The sequence below is a fragment of the Onychomys torridus genome, chromosome X, assembly GCF_903995425.1.
Source record: "Onychomys torridus chromosome X, mOncTor1.1, whole genome shotgun sequence".
Lineage (NCBI taxonomy): Eukaryota > Metazoa > Chordata > Mammalia > Rodentia > Cricetidae > Onychomys > Onychomys torridus.
Window position 1 is genome coordinate 93,639,177 of NC_050466.1, and position 23,505 is coordinate 93,662,681.

Here is a 23,505-nt window from a genome sequence, read left to right on the forward strand (position 1 = left end):
CTGTGTAGCTTTGTGCCTTTCCTGGAACTCGCTTTGGATACCAGGTTGGCCTCGAATTCACAGAGATCCTGCCTCTGCCTCCTGAGTGCTGGGATTAAAGGTATGTGCCACCACCGCCCAGCGCCACAGTTTTTAAGTAATACAAATAATACTTGTCTGAGCAGCTGTGGGATGGGCAGGACACAGAAAACTTCTGACTACATATATCTCCAGTTCCGGAGTATCCAGCACTCTTTTCTGGCTTCCATGGACATGTGAACATACATACATTCAGGTAAACACTCAAACACATAAACTAAATATATCCTGTTCTTTAAAAAAGTGGCAGAACTGAGGTTCAAACATAGTTCTGCCAAACTACAAAGTGATACTCTTTCCAATATACCACACATTTAATCCCTTTGTTTTTACTCTTGGTACAAGAACAGAATTATAACAATCAGAAAATTTGTCAGCTCCCTCAGATTTTGAGTACTGGTTTCTGAGAAAGTTCAAAATGCTTTTCTTCTACTCCTTCACACCTACAGTATTTTCCCCCTATATCCATGGAAAAGAAAAACTTGGAAACTCAAAGTGTATGTGTAAAATGGGTAAAAGAATGTAGACGTGAAAAGAGGGATGCATTTGGTGGCTAGTGGAGAAGATAACACACAATCACAAGTGTTGTCAGAGTAGTCAGATATTGGCCAAGAGTTTTCATCAGAATAGTGTACAGACTGCTAGCCCTTCAAGGTGGAGAAACTGAAGCTTGAGGAAGTTAACTGCTTGCTCAAATCAGCAAAAGCAGAGGTGGAGCTGGGCTATTTCTGTGTAAAGATTATTTGCTCACAGAGTGAGTGCAAAGACTGGAGCATGAATAACCAATGGATTATTGAAGAAACCATGAAAAAGTTCCTAGAATCAAACACCAAACTATAACTTACCAGAACCTTTGTGTGACCCTGGGAAGATGATTTTACCTCCCTAAGCCTGTTTCCTTAAATTGTTTCTAGGCCAAACATCCTATAACTCATGAAAGTTTAACAGTACTGTTAATTGTGCTGTTCAGGGTGACAGTGGTTTGAGCAGAGAAATGAATAGGCTAAGAAAAGTGTGACCTTCCTCCAGAGATGTAAAGATTTTTTTTTCTCCAATTAAATGCATATGTTCAAAAAGCATTCTCAGCTAGGCGAGTTGCCGGGAGTCACCTGATGATGAGACTGCATGGGTGGGAATTCATAATTCAGCTTCTAATCTGTCTTAGCAAAGCAGGAGCATCACATTGTAGACACACACACACACACACACTCTCTCTCTCTCTCTCTCTCTCTCTCTCTCTCTCTCTCTCTCTCTCTCTCTCTCTCTGAAGAGGTATCAGAACCATGACAAAGATGATGAGAAAACTGACCTATGACACACAAGGAAGAACAGAAGGAAGAGATCAGGGATGACAAGCCAGGTGAAGCTCTCCCTGAAGGTCTGGGTCCTGTTCCAAGTTGTCTAAGGGAGCCAAAAGGAGAGAGGAATGATTTCAAACCTGAATCAACAGATATCTGGGCCCTGACTGTCTCTGCCCCAGGGTATTTATAGAGATGCCAAGGAGTAGAGCAAAAGACCTCCTCCCCCAGCACAGCCAAGGGCAGTCCATCTCAGACACCTGCACTCAGGCCAGTGGACCTAATCATTCACTGTGAGGACATGCTGGGTAAAGCCACAAGGAACCTGAAAACGGGCTCCCATAGGTCCCCCTTTCTTAATATATAATAACTCATTATTAAGAGTTCACAACAATCTCCATAGCTGTTACACCTCTATTGGTGAAATTATTAAGGCCACTCCACGTAGTTAAAAGGGAGGTTTATTTTGTGGGGTACTTACAAATGAGGGGGTAGGTTACAGGGTCTGGCAAGGGTATAGCACAATCGGCGTTGTTCTCTGGAGAACTCTGCTCAGTCCACCTCCAGCGTCCAGAGTCCCGGAAACCAAGAGAGTGAGTACTTCCCGATCCTTCGTCTTCCGCTTCCTCCTCTGCCCCGCCTTGTGGGCGTGACCATTACCAAAGCCTCAGTGGGGGTTGGAACTTCCAGGCCAATGCTGGGATGGCTACCCACTACACACCTCCCAGTATGGGAGTAGAGGATGATATAGATGGCATTTCTCTTTTGAATTAGGTCCAAGGTGACTACAGCAGTCTTTAGCTGCATCAAGCCCTTTCTAAACCAAAAACTTAATGCGATTTCAATCTTAAAGAATCCCTTAGCTTCATCATTACCATTAACAGGTTAACATAAATATTGCTATACATAGTCACAATTCTCCTAGTCTTACAACTCAAAGCAAACTCTTTACAGAACCATTTGAATTAACATATATGGTGCTATATATATATAGTTAACAATTTTCCTCAGTCTTACAACTTTAACTGTTAAATCATTTGAATTTCTTGCTAACAGAACTTAGGAAAAACTTCTGATGTATTCACATCAAACTTAAATATTTCCTTAACTCCACAAAACCACGATGCATTAGTACCAATAGGATAAACATAATTTCTGCAAACACACATTCAACCTTAATTCACTCATAATGCCTCCTTTTCTTAATTTTTTTAAACAAAATCTCAAACCTAGTTAGAAGAAACCCAAAATTATACAATTCCTACAAACCCATATTGAAAAGCAATATTCTCAATCTAACCATTAACACTTTGAAAGCTTTTAGCAAAACATCCAAAAGCAGTTTAATAAAACTCTTTACACTTTAAAGTAATCTTAGTATACCCATGTGCATTTCTTACTAACAAAATATAACATTAATTCACTCAAAATAAAATATTTTTTAAATTAAATACACTAAGGAATATTAACTCTTCCTTTCCTTCATAATTTTTTAACCAAAATCTCAAGCCTAGTTAGAAAACCCAAACTTTTCTATTTAAACAGTTTCATTTGTAACACAAAACAGGTTCCATAAGTAATTCCATTTTTACATAAACAGTTCCATAAAACATTCCATTTTTAACACAATTCATGAATCACCAGTTAATAAAGCATATATACATACACAAAACTGCATTTTTAGTCTAGGTAGAAACAATAATTTCTTCACTTAAACAGTTCCATTTTTAACACAATTCCAGAAAACAGTTCCTAGATCATTACTATAAGTAAACTCAATTGTCCCATTGCAATGAAATCCATTGTTCTTTTCATTTCTTAAGTCCCAAAATGCAAATAATAAATTCTGGTACTTCCAAATACGAAGAAATCCATAACAAAACCTTTCTGTAGTTTTCTCTCATTTTGTTAAGTTCAAAAAGTAAATTAATTCTGATATCAGACTTCAACTTCCAAATACGAAGAGACACTTTACAACCAAAACCTTTAGCAGTTAACCATTTTAGTTCAAACAAGCATCTCGGCAACTTTTGTTCTCAGAGATCTTTTTAGTTACAGTAGTATTCTAAACTGCACCGTTTTTGATGTTGGCTCAGGTTTTTCTGTGTTGTGTTGATTTTCCACGGATCTCAGCTGCAGATGCCTTGTGCTGGTTCTGGCGTCCGCCATTCTTAGCTTCTTAGCTGCCTCTGGAGCTTTTGAAAACCGCTCAGACTGCCTGCTTTGCAGTCTACTAGGACACTACCTTCTGTGTCTCAGGTTCTTTCACCATGTACATTAAGCATAGATTCACACTCAATATTTACACTTTTTTACAAACTCACATATAACATGTGCTTAAGCATGAACTCACACTCAACATTTACACATTTTTACAAACTCACATATAACATATTAACATCTACTTATTTATAGTCTTTAAGGAAAAAGAACTACTTTAGCAAATATATTTCTTATTACTTATATACTTCTTATTCATTCCATCTTATTTCTTACTTAAACTTACATTTACAACTAGCATCTTTACTTCTTACAAGCTTATTACTACATGTGTTAAGACTACCTTAGATACTTCTTGCAAGCTTATATTCTTGTTTTTTGTTTGTTTGTTTGTTTTTGTTTTGAGCTGAGGATCGAACCCAGGGCCTTGCGCTTGCTAGGCAAGTGCTCTATCACTGAGCTAAATCCCCAACCTAAATCCCCAACCTGCAAGCTTATATTCTTAAAGGAACTCTATAGCTCTATTTTACAAACTTACACAGGGCTACCATTAGCATATATTTAACTTAGCAAACACCTAAAGGTTTCTTAACACAGATCTAACCAGATAGAATAATTTCTACAAACTCACATATTTTCATCTTTTTCTACTTCTCACTCTTAATTATCATCACTATCTCTATTAGAAAGATTCCCTTAACTAGACAGGAAGTACATACATCATTTCTAAAGTTTAAAGTTTATAGTCAGCTTTGCTATTCAACACTGGGATTTAGTGAGTGTTGTTGTTATAGAATTGTGATAGTTGTTGCTAGGGGACTAACATTCTTGGGACGAAGCCACACCCCAAAGTTGCCAAGTTCTCTCAGCCGTTCCAGAACCGGCAGAGATGCACTGTCAACGGTAAACGGTTTTTAACTAGATGCTGTCCCTTCACCCAAATTCATAATAGCTCCTCTAAGTGCTTCAATTTAGACAAACGTTTCTATTGTAGCAGTACTTTTGGTTTGTTCGACCGAAAAACTTCACATCACCGAGGGTGAAATTACCGTATTTAGCTGCTGTAAAGCTCTTCGCAAAATACTGCACAGCTATTAGGTGATATAAAATTTTTCTAAAGGAGCTAGTAAGCCAAACCTCAGAAACACTAATCGAGCCACTATCATTCTGGTTCCTTAAAGGAACGTCATTGGAGCTGACCTTCCTTAGTTCCATGCTCCTTCCCAAATGCCCCAATAACTGAGCTTCATTCTCCTCTCGTGAAAAAAAAAAAAAAAAAAAAAACCACAAACATGTCCTCGACCCCATATTAACACAGGATCCTTCCATAATCCTGAGCAAGGATCTTTCCATTTCACTTGAGCAAAAGTCGCTTGGGTGCCACTGTGCCAAAATCTATCTGCAGCAGACTGCTCGAGGATGTCCATATTCAAAAAGTTCAGAACCAAAAAGAGCATGATTTAATGCATTATGTGGTGATTGAGGGTAAACTTCTTCTTTTTCTATTTTTATTTTTTGAAAGTTGTATTTAAGACTCTGCTATGAGCCCTTTCCACAATACCTTGTCCCTGAGATTATAAGGATGTATAAGTTTTATATCCAATTTTCCAAAGCGGCACAGCTCCGAACTCTATTTCCAGTGACAAAACCTCAGAAACACTAATCGAGCCACTATCATTCTGGTTCCTTTAAAGGAACGTCATTGGAGCTGACCTTCCTTAGTTCCATGCTCCTTACCAAATGCTCCAGTAACTGAGCTTCATTCTCCTCTCGTGAAAAAAAAAAAAAAAAAAAAACCACAAACATGTCCTCGACCCCATATTAACACAGGATCCTTCCATAATCCTGAGCAAGGATCTTTCCATTTCACTTGAGCAAAAGTCGCTTGGGTGCCACTGTGCCAAAATCTATCTGCAGCAGACTGCTCGAGGATGTCCATATTCAAAAAGTTCAGAACAAAAAGAGCATGATTTAATGCATTATGTGGTGATTGAGGGTAAACTTCTTCTTTTTCTATTTTTATTTTTTGAAGTTGTATTTTAAGACTCTGCTATGAGCCCTTTCCACAATACCTTGTCCCTGAGGATTATAAGGATGTATAAGTTTTATATACAATTTCCCATTAGGTACAAAATTGTTGAAATGCCTTACTACTATATCCAGAACCATTATCAGTTTTAATAATTTTTGGTATACCCATATACACAAAACACTTCAAGCAGTACATTATTACATGTTTTGTAGCTTCCCCAGATTGTGCATTAAAAATCCTGAAGAAGTGTCAATGGTCACATGTACATATTTTAATTTACCAAATTCTGCAATATGAGTAACATCCATTTGCCAGAGATGGTTAAGAAGAAGACCTCAAGGGTTTACCCCTAAGTGAGGGACAGGAAAATATTTTGGACATACCCCACCCACATCGTTTAACTATTTGACGAGCTGCTTCTTTGGTAAGATTGAATTGCTTTCTTAAGCTTTTGCTATTTTGATGAAGAACATGTGACTGTTGAGCCATTTCCACTTGGGATAATGCTCAGCCACTGCATTACCCTCAGCTAAAGGACCAGGAAGATTGGATGAACTCTAGTATAGCCCACAAAGCATGGCAGCTTTTGTGAAATAGCATCTTGAATTTGTTGAAACATTTTGACTTGATTGTTGTTAGTTCCAATATTTTCACCAAAACTGTTACTATTCAAAGGAGTCAAGAATAGATGTTCTTTCATGAAACACATCCTTCATTAGCTTACTCTGAGAAAAAGCATTTTCAGGATTTAATATTTTCACTTCATTAGCTTTAACTCCTGATATTAGCAGCTATGATATTTAGCATTGATTTCTTATAAGGAACTTTCAGGTGAAGCAACTCTTTTGTAAGACAGCTAGATTTTCTGAAGTATTTTTTTCATCTATAAAGCAGTCATTTCTTTTTTGAATGTCTGTTTCCTTCGTCTCCCAAAGGAATCACTCATTGCAGGCTGTTTGTTCAAGAGGTAAAGAAGTTTTAGTTTCACATAAGTTTCTTCATAGCTAAGACAACGTTCAGTGTATAAACTGTTTTCCCTTGTTTTAAGGATTTTAAAGTGGCTTGTTTGCTCTTATAGGTAGCTTTTTTTCTGATCTGAGTTCTCAAGAGGTAAGATTAAGCTTTCTAGCATTCCTTTAAGAAGAAACTTCATTCTGAGCTATAAAGTTTTTGGACAGTATTGTCATCTTTAGCTGAAAAACTACATTTCCCAGAATGCATTTCTCTTGTATCAGTCCTTCGTTGCAAGCTAGCTTATAGGTCTGAGAGTCAACTTCTGGTACTTTTACCAATCTTGCTTATGAAGTTTTTGCTTTTTGAACCAAGCGTTTTAAGTTTTCAATTACGAGACATGGGAAGATTTCTGTTCTGAGTTGGCTTCAACAGGTGTCTCTCCTTCATTTGACACTGCCCCACCCCAACCTGGCTCCTTTGCCCTTTGAGGTGGGCAAGTTCTGATAGTAACTTTCCTCGGGGCTTGTGTTTGCCTCAGCCAGTCAGTGAAAAACAAAAACATTTACAACAGCTTTTCCATAGCTCCTTCAGAGAGATTTTCTCCCACTGATTTTATTCTCATTTTGCTTGTTCCTTCCCCCAGATGCAGAGCTTCAGGTATCTGTCTGCAGCTCTGTACCTCTGCTAGCTGCCTTTGGAGCAGCTTTTTCAGGTCATGCATTTTCTGGGGAGGATTATGTCCCTTCTCTGTTTCTTCAGAGAGTTTCTCCAGACAGTTCCCAGTTTGGTCTCAGTTTATCCCCTCTACCCCAGAAACAGTTTCCAACACTACAGTGGCCGCTTTCCCTGCTACTGAAGGTAGGGGCTTTATGTCTGGTTCTATTTTCAGGTCTGTGTGGTTTGCATACAGACTGAAATTCTAGCAAGGGAGGTTTTCGCCATTTCTAAACTCCCATTTAGGACAGGCGTTTTGACTCATCAGGCCTTCACCTGGCCCAGTCCTAGTGGGTTGTTTGTTTGTCTGGGTGCTCAAGGACAGAGGCAATCACCCCTCAGGGCTACACTGCCCCATCTCACTGAGAGTCAGTAGAAACAAAGCTTTCTCAAACAGAGAAGAAAGCTTTACTTCTGGATAGTTCTGCTCTGCCCTGGCTGGGCTCTTTCCCCAGTGTTCTTACTCAGCAGCACAACTGCTTTAGACATAGTTCAACTTTCCTGCTTTCCCAGAAAGGTCCTTACTCTGACAGGAAAGCTTTTCTCAGATTTCTTGTGCAGCTGTGGACCTATCAACCCAGGACTTGTAGGAAAGCGGACAACTGTGCTGTTCCCACGGGCTTTAGCTTTGGTTGTTCATTAGCAATCTTCCCCTGGGTCCTGCACCTTCCTGCCTCAGCTCTGTGCTCCAGGAAGTTTACAACGGCAGGAACCCTGGTATCCCCGAAACGCACTCCAACTCAGAAGCGCTGGCCAGTCACCTCTGAGTTTGTGGTCAGAAGTGAGGATACAATGCTAACAGAGTTTGCATCACTTCAGGGCATCTTTGCGATAGGACGATTAGGAGCACCTGTTCATAGCTCACTCAGAAACACAACCCTTGATGCCTCAGCTCAGCTGGAACTGAAAAGCTTGGCTTGTTTGCTTTTCTCAGGTAAAATTTCCTGCCCTTTGGGCTCTGTAGCTCTTCACCCACACTCTCCCAGCATTTCCCTCAGGGGACTCTGACCCACTGTCTTTTACTAGCTTCAAGAGACAGAGCTTGGTAGAGGTTTTTAGAAACTTATCCCTACCTCCTGCATTGCAGGGAGCATCTTTAAGCTTGAAAGAACTTGGAGAGGTTTAGCTGTCTGAAGAGGTTTGTTGTTTTCCCTTAGAACTAGTCACAGGTGATTCTCATTCTAATATCTCCAGGTGATTCTAATTTGTCCTTCCGAGTTCGGAAAAGCTTTAGTTTGTCCTTCTGAGAGAGAAAGTTAAAGGCTTTAGTTTTTAAGTTTTTAAAGAGCTTTTGAGAAAGAGTAGGGCTTTTTAAGAGATTTTTCCCAAAAAAGTTTCCTAGAAAAGCTTTATAGTTTGTTTTTTTTTTTTCCCACCCAAGAAAGAGAAAGACCAACTTTTCCCAAAACTTCAGAACTTTAAACTTTTTGGCTTTTTTACACCCACATTTTTGCCTCAGGGAGAAATCACTTTCTCCTGCCGCTTGGACTTAGCATTTCAGCTGTCCCCAGGTCAAAAGCTTCCATAGGAAACTTTTTCTTCCCCATAACCTCAAAGAAGAGCTTGTTTACTACCCGTAAAGCCCAAAGAGATTTTTTTCCCCAGTTTGCGTTCATAGCCCCCAAAGTTAGAAAATTGAAGAGTTTTTCTGTCTAGTTGCCTTATTTTCTCTACACAATCATACACTTCTAAACTTTTCCTACACTGTATTACTACACTAGAATTGATATTTATCACAGATAGAAATTGAGAACGGGATAGAAGATAGAAAATTTTGACAGAGAATTTTGCACTGCAGCATCGGACATCCTTCCAGTCCATTTTCCTTTTCTATTGAGGATAAAAACCCCTGCCCCTCATATATATATATATATATATTCCATAACACTGGCATGCCACTTTCCACTGGCAGGGCTGACTCACACTTTCACCAAAAAATCTGTAATAAAACTATTATTTTCCTTTATCTTTTGTCCCTGTTCATTGGTCTTTAGTGCCCCCCCCCCACCGCCGTTTGGGTCTTTAGTCCCCCCTCTTTTTTGTCTTTAGTCCCTGTTCATGGTGCCATTCTGTGGGGCGTTTACCCACCAACCCCACAGCTCCACAGAGTTTTCTTGAGTGTGAGCAGCAGGAAATATCAGATAGAAGGATTTAGATTGCGGAGATAAACAGAAAATACAGGATAGCCTCGAGAGGGCGGGGAACCTATTCCAACTGGCCTTGACTGTCTCTGCCCCAGGGTATTTATGAAGACGCCAAGGGGTGGAACAAAAGACCTCCCCCCGCAGCACAGCCAAGTGCAGACTGTCTCAGACACCTGAACAGGGACTAAAAAAGGGACTAAAGACAAAGGAAAATAATAGTAATATTTAGTTTTATGTGAAAGTGCACTGTCAGACCCTGCCAGTGGAAAAAAGGGGCATGTCTGGTGTTGTAATGGAATATGAATATTAATAAGAGGCAGGGGGTTTTATCCTCGAGAGAAAAGGAAATAAAAAAAAAAAAGGACTGGAAGGATGTCTGATGCTGCAGCAAAAAAAAATCTGTCAAAATTTCTATCTTCTATCTTTCTCAATTTCTATCTGAAAAATAAGCATAAGGTATAGTATAGTAATATAGTGTAGGAAAAAGTTAGAAGTCTAAGATCGTGCAGAAAAAATTTAACATAAGGCAACTACACAGAAAAACTTTTCAATTTTCTAACCTTGGAGGCTATGAATGCAAACTGGGGGGGGGGTTCTTTCTTTGAACTTTACATGTAGTAAAAAAGCTCTTCTTTGAGCTTATCGGGCAGAAAAAAAAAGTTTCCTATGGAACCTTTTGGCCTGGGGACAGCTGAAATGCTAAGTCCAAGCAGCTTTCTCCTTGAAGCAAAAATGGGGGTATAAGTGTTAGTTATTATGTGGCGCTCTTACCCCATGAGGAACATGTCCCGAACACAACAAATCCACAGAAGAGCTTTTATTAATAGAGGATAGAGGATAGAGGTGACAGGCCTGTGTGAAGCACACACGTGAGTGAGGAAAGGAGAGAAGAAGAGGAAGGAGGGAGGGGGAGAGAAGAAGAGAAGAGAGAGACCTGTGCAACATGGCGCTGGCTTTTTTTTAAAGAGTGAGCCACACATGCGTACAGGACAGCATGTGGCTACTCCACGCATGCGCGTAGATTGCATGGCCACGCGCGCGCTTTATGCAACCATGTAAAGCCACGGAGTCCTAGTCATGCAAGATGTTCTGACCTGGAAATGGCTACTTTGAACCGGAAATAACTAGGCGGTCTGCCGGGAAAACCCAACCATGTGGACATGTTGTGATTTCCTATCAATAAGAAGCCAAAAAGTTTAAAGTACAAAGTTTTGCGAAAAGTTGGTCTTTCTTGGGAAAAAAATCTTTCTCTTAAACTAAAAAGCTTTTCTTGGAAAATTTGGGGGGGGGGGGAATCTCTCTAAAAAACCTTAATCTTTCTTTCTCAAACTAACAGCTCTCTTAAACTTAAAAACTAAAGCCTTTACCTTTCTCAGAAGGACAAAAATTAGAATCACCTGAAGATAGTATGGAAATCACCTGTGATTCGCTCTAAGGGAAAACAACAAACTTAAGACAGCAAAATTTCTCTAAGTTCTGTCTTTCTTTCAAGCTTGAAAAATCCTCCCTGTAAAGCAGGAGGCAGGGATGAGTTCCCAAAAACCTCTTCTAAGCTCTGTCTCTTCAAGCTAGTAAAAGACAGTGAGTCAAAGTCCCCTGAGGGAAATGCTTGGGAGAGTGCAGGTAAAGAGCAACAGAAAGCCCAATAGGGCAGGAAACTTTAGGTGGGAAAAGCAAAAAGGCAAGATTTTCTGTTACAGCTGAGCTTGAGGCACCAAGGGTTTTGTTTCTGGGTCAGCTCTGAAAGGTGCGAATTCCCCTAAAGCAAAGATCCCCTGAAGCAATGCAAACTGTTAAGCATTGTATCCCTCTTCTGACCAACAACTGAGAAACAACTAGCCAGTATCTCCAGTTCGAGTGCATTTTGGGGATACTAGAGTTCCTGCAGTTGTAAACTTCCTGGAGCTGAGACAGGAAGGTGCAGGACCCAGGGGAAAACTGCTAACAAACAACCAAAGCTAAAGCCAGTGGGAACAGCATAGTTGCCTGCTTTTCTACAAGTCCGGGTTGTTAGATCCACAGCTGCGAAAAAGAAATCTGAGAAAAGCTTTCCTGTCAGAGAAAAGACCTTTCTGGGAAAGCAGGAAAGCCAAACGGTGTCTGTAGTTGGTCTGCCGAGTCAGGAATGCTGTCTGGGGAAAGAATGGAGAACTAACAAGGAGTAACGTTCTTTACTATCAGAGAAAGTATCTTTATGAAAACAGCTTTGTTTTGACTGACTTCCCCATGAGGTGAGGGAGTGTAGCCCTAAGGGTTGATCGCCTCAGGCAATAAGCTCTGACAGCAGGACAAAGGAAAACAATCCACTGGGGAATAGGGCCAGATGAAGGCCTGACTCGAGTTTAGAGATGGCAAAAACCGCCCTTGTTAAAAAAGCAGAAGCTTGATTTTCAGTCTGTGTGCAAACCACACAGACCCTGAAAACAGAGATGAACTAAAGCCCCTACCTTCAGAAGCTGCCACCGTGGCATTGGGAAACTGTTTCTGGGGCAGAGGAGGATAAACTGAGACGAAATTGGGAACTGTCAGGGAGAAAGACTCTCTGAAGAAGAAACGGAGAAGGGACAGATTCCTCCCCAGAAAAGAATGCATGACCTGAAAAAGTTGCTAGGATTTGAGACAGATTGTGGGCAGGGGAAAAGCCCCTATCTCCAAGGAACAGAGCCTGAGATATCTGAAGCTCTGCATCTGGGGGGAAAGGAACAAGCAAAATGAGATGATCTATCAGTGGGAGAAAAATCTCTGAAGGAGCTATGGAAAAGCTCTATTGTAAATGCTTTGGTTTTTCATTGACTGGCTAAGGCAAACACAATCCCCAGGGGAAGATGGTAAAAGGAATGCCCGCCAACAAGGCAGCTGCAATTCTGATCAGGGCCTGTGTCTGATGGAGAAGCACCTGTTAAAGCCAGCTGAGGAGAGACTAGAAATCTCTCCATGTCTCATAATTGAAAACTCAAGCTTGGTTCAAACCTCCTGGGCAAAAACTTTGAAAGCAAGCCCAGTAAAAGAGAGCAGAAATCTCCCAATGTACCGTAATTGGAAACATAAAAAGCTTGGTTCAAACCTCCCGGGCAAGAATTTGAAAGCAAGCCCAGTAAAAGAACTTAGAAATTGACTTTGAGACCCAAAAAGAACTATGAGAAATGAAGTCCATAAGCTAGCTTGCAACAAAGGACTGATATAGGAGAAATGCATTCTGGGAAAGGTAGTTTATCCACTAAAGATGGCGAAATTGTCCTGAAAGACTTTTGTCAGCTTGAAAATATGTTCATAGTAAACTTAAAATATGGCTTTTAAAAGAATAAGGAGGAAAATCAGTTTGTTGAATGTCAGTTCCAATGAAAAATTGAAAGGATATGGAACTCGGAGATTGAAGTTTTTTGGCATCTTTGCATAAAATACCTTAGTTTCCCTAACAGCTGTTTGTAAGCATTGCTGCTAGGTGCTTTATAGCAGTTCAATTTCACTCTCATCTTGAAGTGATGAATTTGGGTAAAGGAGCAGCCTATAACTAGAAACGCTTTGTCAACAAGACATTTTAAAATCCTTAACAAGAGAAAGCAGTCCATATACTGAACATTGTTTTAGAAACGTATGGGAAATTTAAAAAGTTTTTGCCTTGAACAAACAACCGCAATGAGTGATTCCTTTGCAAATCTAATGAGACAAGGAAACATTCAAAAGGAAATGACTGCTTTATAGATGGGAATCAAACTTCAGAAAATCTCTTCTAAGTGTTATGAAATCTTTAGGTGTTTGCTAAGTTATAATATATGCTAATGGTAGCCCTATATAAGTTTGTAAAATAGATCTATAGTTTAAGAATATAAGCTTCCAAGAAGTATCTAAGGTACTCTTTAAGATATGTAGTAATAAGCTTGTAAGAACTAAAGATGCTAGTTGTACATGTAAGTTTAAGTAAGAATATACAATCAATATACCAAGTAAATAAATATATTTGCTAAAGTAGTTCTATACTTTCCTTAAGGAGTATAAATAAGTAGACATTAATATGTTATCCTTAAGGAGTATAAATAAGTAGACATTAATATGTTATGTGAGTTTGTAAAAAAGTGTAAATGTTGAATGTTGAGTCTAAATGCTTTGTAAGATATGTTATATGTGAGTTTGTAAAAAAAAAAAAGTATAAATATTGAGTGTGAATCTATGCTTAATGCACATGGTAAAAAAAACAAAACAACAAACAAAACAAAACAAAATCCTGAGACACAGAACGTAGTGTCCTAGCAGACTGCAAAGCAGGCAGTTTGAGTGATTTTCAAAAGCTCCAGAAGCTGCTAAGAAGCTAAGAATGGTGGATGCCAGAACCAGCACAACCAGGCATCAGCAGCTGAGACCCATGGAAAATCAACGCAACCCAGAAAAACCTGAGCTAACAGCAAAAACGGTGCAGTTAAAATATTACTGTAACTAAGGTCTCTGGCTTGAGAATGAAAGTTGCAGAGACGCTTGTTTGAACTAAAATTGTTAATTGCAAAAAGTTTTGGTTGTAAAAAGTCTCTTCATATTTGGAAGTGAAAATCTGATACCAGAATTTACTTTTTAAACTAAAAAGAGAGAGAGAGAGAGAGAGAGAGAGAGAGAGAGAAAAATCTACAAAAAGGTTTTTGTTATAGATTTCTTCATATTTGCAAGGCTCGGACCAGAATTTATTATTTGCATTTTGGGACTTATGAAATGAAATGAATAGTGATTTCATTGCAATGGGACAATTTTGAGTTATCTTATAACTGGGACCAGGGAATTGTTTTCTGGAATTATTTGTGTTAAAAATGGAACTGTTTAAGTGAAGAAAGTTGTTGTTTTTACCTAGAGTCAAGATGCTTTTTGTGTATGCATATATGCTTTATTAACTGGTGATTCATGGACTCTTTTATGGAACTATTTATGTTAAAATGGAATTAGTGCCGGGCTGTGGTGCCGAATGCCTTTAATCCCAGCACTCGGAGGCAGAGCCAGGCGGATCTCTGTGAGTTCGAAGCCAGCCTCGTCTGCAGAGTGAGCTCCAGGAAAAGGTGCAAAGCTACACAGAAAAACCCTGTCTCGAAAAACAAAAAACAAAAAAAAAAGGAATTAGTTATGGAACTGGTTTTGTGTTACAAATGGAACTGTTTAAGTGGAAAAGTTTGGGTTTTCTAACTAGACTTGAGATTTTGTTTAAAAAATTATAAAGAAAAGGGAGAGTTAATATTCCTTACTCTATTTAATTTAAAAAATTTTGTATTTGAGTAGGTTAATGTCATGTTTTGTTAGTTAAGAATTGCAATGGATACACCAAGAGATTCCTTTAAAGTATAAAGAGTTTTATTAAGAAGTTGTTTTTGGATGTTAAAAGTTTTCAAAGCATTAATGGTCATGAGGGTTTACCCCTAAGTGAGGGACAGGAAAATATTTTGGACATACCCCACCCACATCGTTTAACTATTTGACGAGCTGCTTCTTTGGTAAGATTGAATTGCTTTCTTAAGCTTTTGCTATTTTGATGAAGAACATGTGACTGTTGAGCCATTTCCACTTGGATAATGCTCAGCCACTGCATTACCCCAGCTAAAGGACCAGGAAGATTGGATGAACTCTAGTATAGCCCACAAAGCATGGCAGCTTTTGTGAAATAGCATCTTGAATTTGTTGAAACATTTTGACTTGATTGTTGTTAGTCAATATTTCACCAAAACTGTTACTATTCAAAGGAGTCAAGAATAGATGTTCTTTCATGAAACACATCCTTCATTAGCTTACTCTGAGAAAAAGCATTTTCAGGATTTAATATTTTCACTTCATTAGCTTTAACTCCTGATATTAGCAGCTATGATATTTAGCATTGATTTCTTATAAGGAACTTTCAGGTGAAGCAACTCGATTGTAAAAATTGTGTAAGTTTGGGTTTTTCTAACTAGGTTAGAAATTTTTGTTTAAAAAATTATAAAGAAAAGGAGGAGTTATGAGTGAATCAAGGTAGAATGTATGTTTGCAAAAATTATGTTTAACCTATTATATTATTGCATCCTGTTTTGTGGAGTTAAGGAAATATTTAAGTTTGTGAATACATCAGAAGTTTTTCCTATGTTCTGTTAGCAAGAAAATTCAAAGCCGGGGGGGTGGGGGGGGGGGTGGGGGGGGTGGGGGGGGGTGGGGGGGGGTGGGGGGTGGTGGCGGCGGCGGCGGCAGCTCAGGCCTGTAATCCCAGCACTCGGGAGGCAGAGGCAGGTGGATCTCTGAGTTCGAGGCCAGCCTGGTCTACAAAGCGAGCTCCAAGACAACCTCCAAAGCTACACAGAGAAACCCTGTCTCAAAAAAACCAAAAAAAGAAAATTCAAATGGTTCTATTAAAACAAAGTTGTAAGACTAAGAAAATTACTAACTTTATATAGTACCATTTATGTTAATTCAAATGGTTCTGTTAAGAGTTTGAGTTGTAAGACTGAGAGAATTGTGACTATGTATAGCAATATTTATGTTAACCTCTTAATGGTAATGATGAAGCTAAGGTATTCTTTATGTTTGCAATTGCATTAAGAGTTTTTGGTTTAGAAAGGGCTTCATGCAGCTAAGACTGCTATAGTCACCTTGGACCTAATCCAAAAAAGAAATGCCATCTTTATCATCCTCTACTCCCATACTGGGAGGTGTAACAGCTATAGAGATTGCTGTAAGCTATTAATAACGAGTTATTTTTTATAAATTAAGAAAGGGGGCACTGTGGGAGCCCGTTTTCAGGTTCCTTGGGTCTGCATAGAGAAGATGATTAGGACTGTGGGGTTGGTGGGTAAACACCCCATGGGGAGTAAGAAAAACACCTAATTTCGACCACTGATACATATGGGCACATGCATCTGCGCTCGCACACACACACACACACACACATAGTGACATACAGAGAAAAACACTACTAAAGATGACAGTCATCCCAACACAAAATCACAAATCAAGCAGCTGGCCCGACGTGGTAATGCACACCTTTAATCCCAGCACTCAACAGGCAGAGGCTGAGATCAGAATGGTCTATATAGTGAGTTCGAGAACAGCCAAGGCTACATAGAGACCCTATCCAATATATATATATCAAGCAGTCACATCTCACAGTGACTTTTAATGGTGAAGAGGGGGATGTGTAAGCTGATCACTGTCTACCACTACTTGATAAAACAGTCTTGTCCTCAAACAAAGCTCAAGGATACAATGCAGGAAAAAACAGACTGAAAAATCAATATGCGGTCTGCTGTATAAAACCATCTATACCCACATTCTATTACAGTTGGCCAGGAACATTTCGAAGGCAAGTAAGGAAAGGTGGAGAAGGGAGAAGAAAACAATGCAGAGGAAAACATGGCTTCTTTGCTGCTATCATGGTACTTCTGGGGTTTTCCTGTCACCACCTCTCTCATAACCATAGGAACACTCGTATTACAGACATATGCTACCATGCCAGATTTTACCTGAGTTCTGGAGATTTGAACGCAGTTCTTCATACTTGCATGACAAGTACTTTACCTACTGAGCCATCTCTGTGTTTATATATATTTCAATTATTTTAATTGAAGCATTTCATATATATACAAAGTGAAATGTGTCAATTAAAATAATGAACACATCACCAAACATATTTATTACTGAGACCATAAAAATAACTTAGCAAATCTGAAATACACAATATCTTATTAAGTCACCACGCTAAACAATAGGCCACCCAAACTTTCTCCTCTTGTTCTAAGTGAACTTTGTATCCTTTAACAAGTCCTGATGTCTATCACCTGCCCCACCCCACCCTCTGGCAACTATCCATCTATTCACTACTCCCGTGAGTTCCACAATTGGGAGATTCTACAGATAAGTGAGATACAACAGCTGTCATTTTTGTTTCTGTACTCATTTAGCATAACGTCCTCCAGGTTCATCCACACTTAAGTAAATGGCCAATTTTCCTTCTATTGTAAGGCTACATAATATTCCATTGATGGATTCTTTGACTGCATTCACATATGTGTTTAAAAACACAAGACAGCATGAACACGGGATGTCCTAACCTAAGAAAGCCATCATAACTTGCCCTCAATAGTAAGAAGAAAGGGGGACACAAGGCCTTATCCCTAGCTGAGGAATGACTGGTAGTTGACAGCTTCTGGGGAAAGTAGAGTAAGTTTTGTCCAGGGCAATGACTCTGGTAGGTTAACTACAATCCTGTGGATGGTTTCACACCCATCCACCCATGTGTATTTTATGAGCACTAATTTTGGACTCTGGGATTACACTTAAAAAAAAAAAAGTTGGGGGGGGGGGGGGGCTGGAAAGATGGCTCAGGTTAAGAGCACTGACTGCTCTTCCAGAGGTCCTGAGTTCAATTCCCAGCACCCACATGGTGGCTCAACCACCCATAATGAGTTCTGGTGCCCTCTTCTGGCCTGTAAGAACACATGCAGGCAGAACATTGTATACATATAAATAAATCTTTAACCAAAAAAAAAAAAAAGAGGGGGGGGGGGGCATGAAGTTGGGAGGAGATCAGTGTGGGTAGATATGACCAAAATACATTATATACATGTATGGATTCCAGGAGTAATTTTAAATGGAAAAATTGTGGAAGGGTAACCAGAGAGAGTGTGGTGGTAATGCAATGCTTTGTGCAGAACAAGAAATGCATCAATTTGAAGGATGCAGCTTTAAAAACATTTTAGTCGACTGGGCAATGGTGGCGCACACCTTTAATCCCAGCACTCGGGAGGCAGAGGCAGGCAGATCTCTGTGAGTTCTACAGCACAAGATCCAGGACAGGCACCAAAACTATACACAGAAACCGTCTCGAAAAAGAAAAAAAAAAAATTTAGATGAAGAATTCAAGTCCCAAACATGGATTTCTGATAAGTGATCTGAACAGAATGCATGCCATAAGGTTTTATACATTGGATCCCAGATGGCCACAGGTGTGGACCTAAGTTTTCTAGTTACACAGATGAAAAAAGGGAAATGTAATCCCCCAAAAGACTCATGGCATCATTTAAATCTAACCCAGCTAACTGCTCAGAAGAAACAACTGGCCTTTTTCTCTGACATGAACCTTTCCCAGGAAGGATTTCATGTCTTAAGTGGACTTTCTTTTCAGTGCTAACCCTAACATGAAATACAAGATTTGTAGAGACAGGTTCTTACTCTCATTGTGAGTACAGTTAAACCACGCCATTTGCTTTCTACATTCACCATCATCCCCAAGCTGCTCACAAACAGTGTCCATATATTTATGATTTCAACGTGTTTATTTATTCTTTCCTTTCTTATCTCCTGATAGCCTTCCCTTCCTTCACAGGGTCTCTAGCTCAGGCTGCCCTTGAACTCCCTATGTAGCCAAGAATAATCTTTGTGTTTGTTTGTTTGGGGTTTTTTTGTTTTGTTTTGTTTTTCGAGACAGGGTTTCTCTGTGTAGTTTTGGTGCCTGTCCTGGAACTCACTCTATAGCCCAGGCTGGCCTCGAACTCACAGAGACCCTCCTGCCTCTGCCTCAAGTGCTGGGATTAAAGACGTGCGCCACCACCGCTGGGTTGCCAAGGATAATCTTGAACTACTCTTCATGCCTCTACCTCTAGAATGCTGGGATTAAAAGCATGTGCTACTACACCAGATTTATGGGGGGCTAGGCCTCATGAATATAGACAAGTATCCTACCAAATGAGAGATATATATCTTTCAGCCTTTAAAAATTTTTTTGTTTTTGTTTTTGAAACAGGATCTCACTAGGTAGCCAAGGCTGGCTTTGATCCTCCTGCCCCAAACTCAATCCTGAGTGTTTCTGTTATAGGGATCCACCATCATGCCCAGCATGTTTCTTTCTTAGGGTTATTTACTGTTTGCCTGTTATATACATTACAAATATTATCCTTTGCTTTATTTTGTTTTTTTTTTTATTTTGTCCATGATGGCACAACTAAAAGAAAAAGAAAAACTAAGAGAAAGATAATGTTATAGGGCACTTTCATATCTCTCATTGTTCACTGAATTAAAAAATAGTCAGGAAAGACACAATATTTCAATACATGTTTATTCATTCAACAATCATGAATGGAGGCCCTACAGCCAGTCCCAGCAGGAAAAATTAGTAAATAATCAAACACACACTAAAGATAACAAAAGCCAACTTGATACAACTGACCTTCTAGGGAGCAGAGAAAAGAAAAAATCATAGCAAAGAAAGTATACAAAAAGAACAAAATACAACTTTCAAGGGAAATGTGTTTGGATGTGGATTCCCATCTGATGTTACATGTTCATTGTAAAAGGACATTTAATCAAAGACAGGAGAGATGAGGAAAATACGCATGTGATGAAACCTGGGAAAGAATGCCCTCGAGAAAAAAAAGAGCAGAGTGCAAAAAGCTTTCCACGCTAGAATCACTAAGATGGTCACCACAGACAAAGGGGATGGAGGGGGAAAGGAGCACTAAGAGAGCATCTACGAAAAGAAACTGGTATCCAAATAACAGACAGACTTACAGGCAAGAGTAAGGGGCCCTGATTTACCCCGCTGTTTTTAAGTGGAGGCATTTGTTAGCTTTTCTTAAGACTCTGTTTTTTGAAAGTACTAGGGATTGAACCCAGGCACATATGCATGCTAGCAGTGTTCTATCTGTGAGCTGTATCTGCAGCCCCAGACTACATGTTTCATAGAATTATCCCGGCGGCTGGGTTATCAGTGTGGACAAGAGGAAGACAAAGCAGGGAAAGAATCAGGAAACAATTGTCATAACCCAAAGAAATTGATGGTGGCTGGGAAAAGCATGGTGGCAGTAGAGGCAGTGAGGTCACTCATCAGACTACAACCATTTCGACAGGAGAACTCACAAGATTATTGACAGATGAAAAACAAGAGGCGACGAAAACAGCCAAGGTCATTCTCAGTCTGTGCCCTGATTGGGATAGTAGTTGCTATCATCTGCCATGCTGAATACTGAATTTGAGGGTTTACAAAAGGTGTACAAGTTCAATGTGGAGCTGGGTTGAGTCTTGTGCAGTTTTATCAATGAATCAGCAAAGAGTGGGGAGATGTATGTTAGTAAGATTTCCACTGCTATGAAGAATGACTAGGGGGATGGGGGATAGGTTGGGGGAGGAGCAGGAGGAGGGATAAGGGGGGGGATTCACAGATAGTTTTGTCTGCACTGTTATGAACTAAAGTAGTTGGCCAATACAAGATTACTGCAGTCCCTCTCTAGTGACATCCCTAAAGTGGTGCTTCTTAGTCACCATTGCTATCAATTATGTCACATGTGGCTATTAGATCTCAGTAAGGGCAATTATAATACCTGACAGTTGGTAGACTATAGACTGGTGGGAGCAATAAGAGCTATAGTTTTGGTTACTAGCTTCCCCTCATGTTTTCCAGAATCTATGAAGTCACTCTTTTAGAAGCACTTTGGCCAAAAGCTGGGGCTTTAAGGAGCAGCATCTTACACCCCTATACTGCCCAGCCACAATAAGATGTCCTGTAGGTAGCCTACCTTCTCTAGGTGTACATGCAGCTTATCACTGAGTTGATGAAGTTCTGGAACATCAGTAGGGCCATGGAGTTGCCTGGACATTCTCTCCATCTAATCCAGTAGTCCTCCATGCTCCACCTGCCACAAATAAGGCATAATCGGTTTTTGCTTTGTCCTCATTTGTTCTATCTATAACAAATACACACCAAATACTTAACACTAAAAGACAAGTAGCTTTCTATAAGCAGTCCTACATGTCTTAGGAACCAGCAAATGTGCCCTTTAATATTAGTTCACTTTAACAATTGAGAACACACAGCATTCCAAATAGAAATTACTTGGATGCCATCCGCCACTCCATACACACATTTGGAGAGGCACACCAACCTTATTTTATCACTAGTTTGGTAAGATCATTCAGGCTCTTCATTACAGCATGGTAATCCCAACATTTCCAAATCTTGTTTTAAGTTGTTTGACGTGAGTGCTGGCCAATAAGTACACATCATCTCATTCAGAAAATGAATACTCAGACTGCTCCTTACCTCTTCTTTTTTTTTTAACCAGGGCCCTCCATTTCCCAAATGAAGCTTAGGAAGGTCTGCTTCCTATTGGCCAAAATTGGAATCTTCTAGTTGTCCCCAGTCTGGTTCATGCTTGTTGGTTCCTTCCTGTTTCCTTCTCCTGTATCCTAGATTCCTGTATCATCTTTCTCTTCAAGCAGATATTTGACAAAAACAAATCATAGACAGTGGGGATAACTAAGAATCCTATACCCTGTCTGCTCTTAGAAGGCATGACTTTAAAGAGGCTAATCCTTCACTTCATTAATAACTATGCTCACCTAAGAAAGCCAGGGTACAATACAGCACACAGCCTATAGCACAGTCCATGGACCAGCCTATGACTCAGACTTTGCATGTGATGTGTAAGTGGATCAAAGCTCCTGTAAAGTTCAGTTTTACTGGTTACTGAAGAGCGGGGACACCGGTTATAGCAATCATTCTCAAATTCAATTATGTATCAGAATTACCTGAAAAATGCATAAAACATAGATGGCTGGGCCCAAAACCCAGTTTCTGATTTATTGAGTCTAGCTTTTGCATTTCTAACATGTTCTCTTGTGATGCCTTTGTTGTTGGTCTGGGGAAACTATACTTGTAGAAACACTGGGTTAGAAGTGAAGCTGGACTATTGTTAAATTGCTGCAATTACCTCAGCCTGAGTTTATTATATTTAAGTTCAGCTATCAGTGTGTCCAGTGTGTATGAGGAAATACAGAGGAAACCCTTAGCATGAGTTAGCATTTGGTAAATCACAAATGGATGCAAGCAGTCAGTAATGTCTATGGCTCAAAACATACTACAGCATGATATTTTCTCTTCCTCTAACCTCCCTTTCTCAACTGTCCTCCAAACAAAGTACCTAAATATGCACAATCTACAGACAATCTTAAATCATAGTACCTAGAACAGAGGACAAATCACCCTATAGGCTGTATCTGGAAGAAAAATACTAGACAACAAGCCACCATCCACCATAATGGGACAAGAATCTGGCATTGTCTTGAACTAAAACAGCTGGGTGTCCTTACTATTCCAGCTAAAGTCAAGTAGTGAGGCGTCTTGAAGCAGGAAATGGAGAAATCTTGCCAGGCTGTAGCTTACACTACAGTAATGTGCCAACCCACTTGCCATCTTCACCCCTCCCTGCAACCCCAGCTCATGTCTCCCCGCCTACTTAGCCATTTACCTTGCCTTAGTCTAGTTACACTTCTTTTGCCAGGACTGCAATTTTCTCAGATCATTTCCGTGGACATTAGCTTGGACTGTGAAACCTTGAATCTGATGGCTTCTTTCTGGAAATCTTTTCATTTTTATTTCTCATCATTGTGCATCTCAAAACCTAGAAAGGAAGAACCAGGCCAAGTGTGATGATGGTATATACCTGTAATCTCAGCACTTGAAGGATGGAAAATTCAGGGTTGAAGTCAGTCTAAGCTACTTGAGACCATATAAAAGGGAGGGAGAAAGGGGGCAGAGGGCAGGTGAACTGAGACTGGGAGGTGAGAGAGTAAAAAGGGAGGAGATGGGGAGAGAAGAGCAATAGAAATGCCCAACACACCCCCACGATTGGGAATGGTCACGTCTGCCTAGTCATTTCCGGGTCAAACTCCTTCGTGACCCATGACCCTGTAGGTCTTGCATGCCTGCCAGGACACCTAGTCACTTCCGCCCAGTCATTTCCGGGTCAAATGTCCTGTGTGACCCATGACCCTGGGAGTCACGCATGCCTGGTAGGACAACTAGTCATGCAGGACACCTAATCGTTTCTACCCAGTCATTTCTGGGTCAAATGTCCACTGTGACCCATGACCCTGCGGGTCACACATTCCTGGCAGGACACCTAGTCATGCAACACCTAGTCATGCAGGATACCCAGTCATTTCCAGGTCAAACGTCTTGCATAACCCAGGACCCAGTGGCTTTGCATAAAGCATACAGCACAACCATGTGATCTACGTGTATGCATGGTATAGCCCCAGGTGCAGCTCAGCCTTTATAAGCTGGCCCCATGATTCC

The 23,505-nt window shown here is 40.1% G+C and overlaps 1 long non-coding RNA gene across 5 annotated transcripts in view; it reads right to left on the reverse strand.

The window, feature by feature from the left end:
* LOC118573999 overlaps positions 1–23,505 on the reverse strand; it is a 94,001-nt gene that overhangs the window by 68,731 nt on the left and 1,765 nt on the right. For 4 of the 5 annotated variants that reach the window (XR_004943683.1, XR_004943685.1, XR_004943682.1 and 1 more), the window contains exons 3-4: positions 22,676–22,828; positions 20,945–21,061 (exon numbers count right to left, since the gene is read on the reverse strand). This is a non-coding gene — a long non-coding RNA (uncharacterized LOC118573999). Of the gene's footprint in view, positions 1–1,414; positions 1,480–20,944; positions 21,062–22,675; positions 22,829–23,505 lie in introns of those variants that run through there. The other variant, XR_004943686.1, reaches the window with a different exon arrangement.